This window comes from Scylla paramamosain, chromosome 37 (genome assembly GCF_035594125.1).
Source record: "Scylla paramamosain isolate STU-SP2022 chromosome 37, ASM3559412v1, whole genome shotgun sequence".
Classification (NCBI taxonomy): domain Eukaryota; kingdom Metazoa; phylum Arthropoda; class Malacostraca; order Decapoda; family Portunidae; genus Scylla; species Scylla paramamosain.
Genome location: NC_087187.1, coordinates 1,055,001 through 1,065,000, shown reverse-complemented (window position 1 = coordinate 1,065,000; position 10,000 = coordinate 1,055,001).

Genomic DNA, 10,000 nt, shown 5'->3' with positions numbered 1-10,000 from the left:
CTTCTCCTCCCTCCCTTCTTCTTCCTCTTTCATCTTCTCTTCTCTCTCATCAATAGACCTAAGTGAGCGAATTATCTTTGTGTGTGTGTGTGTGTGTGTGTGTGTGTGTGATTCTTGTGTGTTCTTGGTTCCATTAGTAGTTCACCCTTTCTCCCTCTCTCTCTCTCTCTCTCTCTTCCTCTCTCCCTCTCCCTCTTGCACAACTCTAATGACATGTTACAAGAACTTCACAGGGGCTTGATCAATAGAGGTGCTGTCACTTATTTACACATGACAGCGAGGAGGCGTACAGGAGGAGGAGGAGGAGGATGAAGAAAAAGGAGGAGGAGGAAGATTCAGGGAGTTTCAGGGTCACGAGTTAGGGAGGGAGGTCAGTATGGAGTCCTCCCTCACCTGACGCTACACCTTGTCCTCCCTGGCTGGGGATCCTGAGGGCGCCCTGAAGTGTTGCCCATGGCAAGTGTCCACAAGTTGCCTCCCCTACCAGTGCCACGCGGTATCAAGTGGCACTGATATACGTGTGCATACATACATACAGTGTTACATGTACTTACTGATACATATATAGATGTTGATTCTTAATATCTTCGCATGCACACATACACACACACATACATACATACATACATAGATATATTACAGACATATGTAAATCGAACATACAAGCTTCCCACATACAAACAGACAAACAGATAGACAGATAGACACATAGACAGTTAACAAGATAGGCAGATAGATAAATATAGATATCATTTATACACAAAATTACCCCAAATTCCACAAAAAAGAAGAAAAAAAACACGCACACTCATTTAAGAAACCCACTCTCTAGCCAATCCACACACACACACACAACACACACACACACACACACACACACACACACACACACACGCACAAACACACACACACACACCTATGCATTCCCTACACACGGGCCGTTGAAAATGCACTTTACAGTCCTCACACCTCCTGCTGCTGCTGCCCGGGGTGCCACATCTCCTATGACCCGGCCAAGGAGCGCAGGAGACACGAGTGGTATCGGAAACTGGCGCCGGAGAACACGACCCCTTCAGCGCCTTCGTCAGGTACTAAACTTGAAGGCCATGATACTAGAGTACTTGGCTTGGCGACTTCTAAGCTTCAAGACCACGAGACGAAAGGACTTCATAAACTGGGGCTTCAAAATGTCTCTCCGTCAGCGCCTTCGTCAGGTACCAAACTCCAAGGCCACGAGACTAGAGTACCTGGAAAAATGGCTCTGGGATACACCTCTCCTTCAGAAACCATCAAACTTCAAGGGGCGCGGGAGTCCAGTACTTGGGAAACTAACTCTTGGGAACACGCCTTCTGCGCCTTCTTCAGGAACTCCCACATTGAGAAGCCACACGACCTCAGTACTTCCCAAAAATAGCTCTAGAAAACACCTCTCCTACTTCACCTTCTTCAGAATCCCTCACGCCTGGAAGCCACGCGACTCCAGCACTCAAACACTTAAGGCTTGGGAACACTTCTCCTACTTCGCCTTCTACAGGAGATCCCAAACTTCAAGAGCACGTAACTTCTGCGCCTTCTACAGAAACCATAACACTCAGAGGCCACAAGACTCCAGAACTTAGAAATCTAACCCTTGAAAACACCTCTCCCGCTGCGCCTTCTTCAGGAACACTCAAACTTCAAGGGTACAAGATGCCACCTACTGCTTCAGGAGGGTATTGGCGTGAGGAGGCTGGAGGAGGAGGTGGAGGAGGTGAAGGAAGTGAAGGAGGAGGAGGAGGAGAGGAACATCACCCTGACGAAGGACCTCCTGACGGAAATCCTGCAGGAGCTGACCCACTACCTGAAGGAAGACACCTTTCTAGTGCTGTATCCGAGAGGGGACAGAGGTAAGTTGGATCAGGTTAGGTTAGGTGACGGTAGGGTAGGTCAGGGTTGGTTAGGGATAGGTTATGTTAGGTTAGGGTGGTCACGGTAGGGCAGGGTAGATAATACTAGTTTAAATGAGGCTAAGGTTGGGTGCATTAGGGTAAGTTAGATTAATTAGGGCAGGGTAGTTAGGTTAGAATTGAGGAGGGGAAGAAGAAAGAGGAAGAAAGAGAGAAAGGAAGAAAAATAGTAAACAAGATAGAAAAGGAGAATGAGATAAAAAGAGAGAAAAAAAAATTAAACAAGAAAAGAAAGACAGTTAGAGGAAGAGAGAGAGAAAGAAAGAGACAAACGTGATAAAAGAAACCAGGGGAAGACGAAAAGAAAGAAAGAAAGAAAAAAAAGAAAGAAAGAACAAAGAGAACCACTGAAAATAACACACTGATTGATCCAGCTAATGACAACACACCGTTCAGACAAGCTATCGAAGACTACCCATCACTATCATTAGGGTTAAGGCGGGGAGACAAATGAGGGGAGATGTTCTAAGTGTTACCTGTGTGAAAGGGGTGTCATTATACGTGACTAGTGGCCAGGTAATAATTGTAGCACAGGTAATAGGAAGTAATTGTGGTGAAAAATGTACCCGAGGATTTTTTTTCTGTATCAGGAAAATACGAGAGAAAATAGGACGATAAGGGAAAATACTTATAAGGAAGAGAATCTGTTTGAGTTAGTGAAAATAAGACAGGAGAAGATGAAGATGATAGGAAATGTAAAGAAAGGGTTTAGATTTAGCAGAAGAGAGAGAGAGAAGGAGAATGAGAGACAGAGAATACGGGGAATACGGAAAATACTGAGAATAAGAGAAGATTTTTTTGTTTTTTGTTAGTGAAAATAAGACAGAAGATGAGGATGATAGGAAATGTAACGAAAGGGTTTAGATTTACCAGAAGAGAGAGAGAAGAATGAGAGAGACAGAGAATTACGGGAATACGGAAAATACTGAGAATAAGAGAAGATTTTTTGTTTTTTGTTAGTGAAAATAAGACAGGAGAAGATGAAGATGATAGGAAATGTAACGAAAGGGTTTACATTTACCAGAAGAGAGAGAGAGAGAGAGAGAGAAAGAGAACGAGAGCCAGAGAATTATTCACGAAGATAGATGGAGAAAGAAGCAGTCAAGTTTGCAGCATAAAGGGAAAATATTTAGCTTCACGCAGAGTGACGAGAGAGAGAAAGAGAGAAAGAGAGAATAAGAATGTTAATCAAAGGGAAAAAATTAAAGACAAAAGAGATAAAGAGAGAGAGAAATAAACATGAAGACCATTAGAGAAGGAAGCAGTTAAGTGTTAAGTGTTAAGTGAGAAAAAAAAAGTAAAAATAAATGATAATAATAGTTGTAAAAAAAAAAGGCGACAAAACAGAATAAAGAAGGAAAGCAGTCGGCCATTTGCAGTAATTAGAAGCAATGAATAGCTGCAATGGGTGGTGGGGGTAGGAAGGGAGGAGGAGGGGAGGGACGAACGCCTTCCCTTCACACCAGCGCAGCCACGTGTCATAAGAAGCCACCCTCTGTCACGTGAGCCTCTTCATGGACAGGGGGGGGTCGTCACGGTAGTTAAATAGTCTTTCTCTATTAGGAGTGAAATTTTCTTTTTTTTCTTTATTTTTCTACTTTATTTATTTATTTATTTATTTATTTATTTATTGTACTCTAAGCCAGTTTTCTTCCTGTACATGCAAAACACGCACACACACACACACACACACACACACACACGCACACACGTTTTCGCACACGCACACACACACACACACACACACACACACACACACACACACACACACACACACACACACACACGTCAATTAAGACAAACGAACGGCAAGACACAAACAGACTTACTAAGATTGAAAAAAAAAAAAAACTGACATTGCCTAACAAACTAAAAAAAAAATAAAATAAAGAAAACGAAACTAAAAACGAGAAAGAAAGAAAATGCAACTTAGTCAAAAACAAAGAAAACGGAACACACTGCCTGCAATAATAATAAGGGGGGGACTTTAAAATACCTCCATCGGGCAGTTATAATGCAATCAAGGGCGCAATTACAAAACAGTTTAGGCAGCGATCTGTGGGCGGGCACCTGGCCTGAATACCTGAGCTGTGTACCTTGTGAACCTTCCTTTTATGCAAGATTAACACTGATCTAGAACAATAAATACGAGGAAAACAAGAGGTCACTCCGAAGAGCCAAAAGGAATAAGCGAAGTTGGAGAATAAGTGTCTTGAAACCTCCCTATTAAAAAGTTAAAGTCACAGGAAAGAGATACAGAGGCAGGCACAGAGTCCGTGAGTTTACCAGAAAAAGGGATGAAGGACTGAAAATACTGGTCAACTCTTGCATTAAGGAGGTGGACAGAATAGGGGCGAGAGAAGCAGGCAGGGAGTTCATGAGTTTACACGTGATGAAAGATTGAGAATACTGGTTAACTCCTGCATTAGAGAGGGGGGCAGAATAGGGGTCAGAGAAAGCAGAAAGTCTTGTGCAGTGAGGCGAGAAGTGAGAAAAGCAGGCAGGGAGTTCATGAGTTTACAAGGGATGAAAGATTGAGAATACTGGTTAACTCCTGCATTAGAGACGTGGACGGAATAGAGATGAGAGAAAGAGGAAAGTCCTTGTGCAGTGAGGCCGTGGTAGGAAGGGAGACATGCAGTTAGCAAGATCAGAAGAGCAGTTAGCGTGAAAACAGCGGTAGAAGATAGCGGCGATGAGAGAGAAGTTGAAGACAGTCAGTTAGAGGAGAACCTAACCTAACCTAACCTAACCTAACCTAACCTAACCACCAACGCCGTCAACAGACCTATGCATGGGCGCCGCTAGGGTGATGTACCAGCAGGGGCGCCCTACCATCTGCCGCCCACGCTCCACTACGTCGGAAATCCACGCCCTTGTCCCGCCAACAGTAGTGTACCTGGTGTCTCTTCAGGTGAGTGGTGGTGGTGGTGGTGGTGGTGGTGATGGTGGTGGTACTTTGCTATAAACCTAAAAAAATTTCCATTAACTCTTTCCTCCCTTCACCTCCCCCCCCCCCAATCCCCTCCAGGACACAGTGTTGGAGTTTCCAGGGAGAGAGTGGGCCGAAGGAGCCGCCCCCCACCTGGTCCTGGTTCTCCCCTACACCCCAACCAGCCTCACCCTTGCCCCCTCCCCCCCTGTCAACCTTTGTGTCATCTACCCTAAGGTGAGTAAATGAGCAGGCAGGTGTTAATTGTTGTTTGTTTGTTCGTTCGTTTGTTTGTTTGCTTGTTTGTTTGTGTGTTTTTTTGTTTATTTCTGGTTTTGTTTCGTTGTGTTTGTCTGTTTGTTTTTTTTTCTCTCTCTCTCTCTCTCTTAATAAACTTTTCCCTCCTCCTCCTTCTCCTCCTCCTCCTCCTCCTCCTCCTCCTCTTCTTCTTCCTCCTCCATCTCCTCCTACTCCTATTCCTTCTTGTTACCCTCCTCCTCGTCCTTCTATTCGTTCTTATCCCCTTTTTCCTCCTCCTCCTCCTCCTCCTCCGCCTCCTCCTCCTCCCGCAGGGCGACACCTTGGCCTTTGCAGAGGTGTTCACATTCGGGCACGGCAAGGGACCTCTGCTGGGTGCTCCCGTGTGGGCGTGGGTGCCCGGCCAACCACACCAGTCCCACCCGCCCTACAGAGGAAACATCGTGGCGCCCACCAACTTCATGGGTCACGTGGTGCGGGTGGCCGTCATTCAGGTGGGCGTGGGTGGGGTGAGTGGGCGTGGGTGGGGTGAGTGGGCGTGGCATTGCATTGTGGCCGGGATAGTGGCGATGATGATGATGATGATGATGATAATGATAATGATGATGATGATAAGGATAAAAATTGAGAGAGAGAGAGAGAGAGAGAGAGAGAGAGAGAGAGAGAGAGAGAGAGAGAGAGAGAGAGAGAGAGAGAGAGAGAGAGAGAGAGAGAGAGAGAGAGAACAAAGACTTACAAAGCTTTCCAGAGATTAAAAACAAAAAAACCAGACCATTGATTCAGTGCCAACACTAATAATTGTATCAAATATTCATAAAGAAAAAAAATTGAAAGGTTATTTTTAAAAGCCAGCTAAAATTACCTCTTTAATAATCATGCCTGTGTGTGTGTGTGTGTGTGTGTGTGTGTGTGTGTGACAATAATAACAGTAACAAAAGCAGCAATTATAATTTACTGTTTACTTCTTGTGTGTGTGTGTGTGTGTGTGTGTGTGTGTGTGTGTGTGTGTGTGTGTGTGTGTGTGTGTGTGCGTACAGGCGGTGCCCTACGTGAACCTGGGGCGTGACAGAGCAGGAGTCCTTCACCCCACAGGATACTTGGTGGAACTTCTCAAAGTCTTGCAGCTCCAACTCAACTTCACGTGAGTCCTGCGCCGTATCCTTCGCAATATCCTTCACTGGCATATCCTTTGCTGTGTGACGCCCTTGCTTCTTTACCTCTCTTCCCTTATTCCCTTCCTCATATTTATTTTCTTTCTCCTACTCCTCCTCCTCCTTCTTTTTCTTAGTTTCTCTATTTCTCCTACAGAATCCTAGCTTTATATGCCTGAAATCCTACAAAATTTTAACTTAACATACTTGACATCCTACAATATCCTACAGAATCCTAGCTTTCTATTCTATCCTACATCCTACGCAGCCTTGATATCCTAGAGTTCCTGCAGAGTCCTATGTTGCAGGGTACGCTGGGTGGAAGCAAAGGATGGGGAGTTTGGCCTTCCCTCTTCCAACGGCTCCTGGACTGGCCTGGTGGGGGTCCTGCACAGGGGGGTGAGAGTCCTGCCTGCGTCCTTCTGTGTGTGTGTGTGTGTGTGTGTGTGTGTGAGAGTCCTTTGGTAGCCTTTAGTAATGATGCGTTTTCTATTTATTTTTATTTTTGGGGGATTCTGTTTTATTTTGATTTTCTGTGTCTTATTTTTTGTCTCAGTTTTTCGTTTTCTTTGTTTTTCTTTTTCTTGGTTTTATTTTATTTTTATTTTATTTCTTTGTTATTATTATTATCCTATTTATTTATTTTTTTTCTGTTTTTTTCCTCCTTCCCTTCCTCATTTATGTTCACTTGTTTTCTTTCTCCTCCTCCTCCTCCTCTTCCTCTTTTCTTTTCCTCTTTTCTCTTCCCTTGCTTTCCTCCTCCTCCTCCTCCTCCTCCTCCACCTGTTCCTCTTTTGTTTCTCTCTCTCTTCTTCCTCCTCCTCCTCCTCGTCCTTCTCTCTGCCTCCTTTCTCTATTCTTGTTTTTCCTTATCCATCTTCTTTCCCTTTCTCTTCTCTCACCTTCCTTTACTTTATTTCTCCTCCTTTCTTTTTTTCCCTTTTCCTCTTCCTTTCTCTCTTCTTGTCATCTTCTTTTTTTCCTCCAAATTTATGTTGGTTATCATTCTTTCAATTTTGTTTTTTATGGTAATTCTCCTTGACTAATGTTGCTCTCTCTCTCTCTCTCTCTCTCTCTCTCTCTCTCTCTCTCTCTCTCTCTCTCTCTCTCTCTCTCTCTCTCTCTCTCTATTGTGTGTTCCTCTCTTTCACTTTTTTTGTTTTTCTTTTTCTTTTCTATTCTTTTTTTCTTCCATTTTCTGTTGCAACCATATATTTACATGTCCTCCTCCTCCTCCTCCTCCTCCTCCTCCTCCTCCTCCTCCTCCTCCTCCTCCTTCTCCTCCTTCGTTTTTTCATTCATTTCTTTCTTTCTATTCTTTTCATTTCCTTTTGTGTCTTATCCTTTCTTCCTCTGTCGCAATCTTCTATTTCCTCTTCCTCCTCCTCCTCCTCTTCCTCCTCCTCCTCCTCCTCCTCCTCCTCTTCATCCACTTTCATTTCTTGTATGTGTTTCTTTCTCCTTTTGTTTCTCATTTTGTTTCTCCTTTTGTTTCTTCTTCTGCTTCTTCTTCTTCTGCTTCTTCCAATCACAAAACACAATTCCTCTTCCATTTGCTTCTGTTCCTTTGTTTCTCCTTCCTTCCGTTTTCTCTTCTTCTGTTTCTTCCATTTTATTTATTCTACTTCCTCTCGTGTTGTCTTATTCCTTCCTTCCCTTTTTTTCCCCCGTTTGTTTCCTCTCCTTTGGTTTCTTCACCTGTTCCTTAATTTCTTATTCAGTTTCCCCTTCTACTCTTTCCTCCAATCTCAAAAAAAAAAACACACACAATTCTTCTACTTTTTCTTCCTACTCCTTCCTTTCCTGTTTGTTCTCCTTTAGTTTCCCCTCCTCCTGTCTTGTTTACTTCCCCCAAAACAGCAAAAATTCACCTTCTGCTGCTCCTCCTCCAGTTGCTTCTCCCCCAGCAGGAGGCAGACGTGGCACTGGGCTCCCTCAGTCACTTGGCGTCTCGTGCTGCTGTTATGGACTTCTCTCCGCACGTCGATTACACAGTATCGCGAGTGCTTGTATTGAAACAGAGTGAAGATGAGACGATAGACTGGCTCACCTATGTCACCGTTTTCCATTGGTAGGGAGGGTAGACTTGGGTAAAATGGGGTTGAGGGCTACGGGGTGGTGTTGGGTGGGGGAAGGGATGGGGAAGGGAGGGAAAGGAAGGGGTAGGAAGGAAGGGAGGGTTGGTTGGAAGAGAAAGAGAGAGGGAAATGGAAGGAGAGAGAATTGATGAAGAGAGAAGGAAAGGAAAGAAGGGCAAGGAAGGGAAGAGAGGAAAAGGAAAGGGAAAAAGGATAGGAAGGGAAAAAGAGGAAGAAAAGGATGATTCTTTTTTTTTTCTTAATTTCGCTCCTTTTCTTTCCTCCCCCAAATCAACAAAACGCAACATTTCCGTTTTCTATTACACACACACACACACACGTTTTCTGTCTATTGTCAAAGCTCTTTCATTCTTTTTTTTTTTTTTTGTTTGCTTTGGTCAATCAATCTTTTCACTCTTCCTTTCCCGCTGTGCTTTTAACTTATTACTCTCCCGCCAAATATTTTCACGTCGGTTCCATTCACGCTAGAATAAAATAATAGTTTGTTAGAATTTTGTCTATTCAACATATTCCTTATCAAACGTTCTATATTTTCTCTTTTCTCCCTCTCATTTTCTCCATTCCTTTTCCTCTTCTCTTCCTCCTCCTCCAGATTTACTCATTTCTTTCTTTCCCTTCCTTTTCTCTATTCCTTTTCCTTTTCTTCTTTCGTAGTCTTCTCTTTCCCTTCAATATATACTTGTCTTTACTGCAGGAGTGTGTGGTTGGCGCTGGTGGCTGTGTGGGCGGCTGCTTCCGTGGGCGTGGTCTGCGTGTCAGCCCCGGAACCAAACCTCAATTTGTACAACTATCTCTTTTCCTTCGCAGGGGCGTACGCACAACAAGGTGAGAGGGAGAGGGAGGGAGAGAGAGAGAGGGCGTGTGGGAAGAAAGTAGATAAATAGATAGATTGATGATTTGATAGATAAAACAAATAGATAGACAAACAGACACACAAACACACTTACACACAAACACACAAACCATTTCTCTCCCACATCACGCCCACCCACTAGACACCTCCCACCCACACCCCACAGGATCAGAGGTGCAGCCTGCGTGTTGGCGTGGGCGCATGGTGTTCTGGGGCCTGTGGGCGGGATCAGTCCTGCTTTACGCATCCTACACTGCCCTGCTCACCTCCCGCCTTGCAGTTGTGCCCCAAAGTAGGCCCTTCAGAGATGTTAAGGACGCCCTAACCTCTGCAGGGTACTCCATCGCGGCGCAAGGGGGCTCAGCTTACTTGATGATGATACAGGTGTGTGGGGAGAGAGAGAGGGAGGGAAGGGGTGTGTGTGTGTAGGTGTGGTGATGGAAGAAAGTTGAGAGTGTGTTGTGTGAAGGGGACTGGTGCGTGTTGGGTGTGGTGAGATGTGTTCTGTGCTGGTTAGGTTAGGTTAGGTTAGGTTAGGTTAGGTTACGTAAGGTTAGGTTAGGTTAAGTTAGGTTAGGTTACGTAAGGTTAGGTTACGTAAGGTTAGGTTAGGTTAGGTTAGGTTAGGTTACGTAAGGTTAGATTAGGTTAGGTTAGGTTACGTAAGGTTAGGTGGAGGAGGAGGAGGAGGAGGAGGAGGAGGAGGAGGAGGAGGAAGAAAGAGAAGGATGAAGAGGAGAAGGAGAGGAGGTACCTGTGTG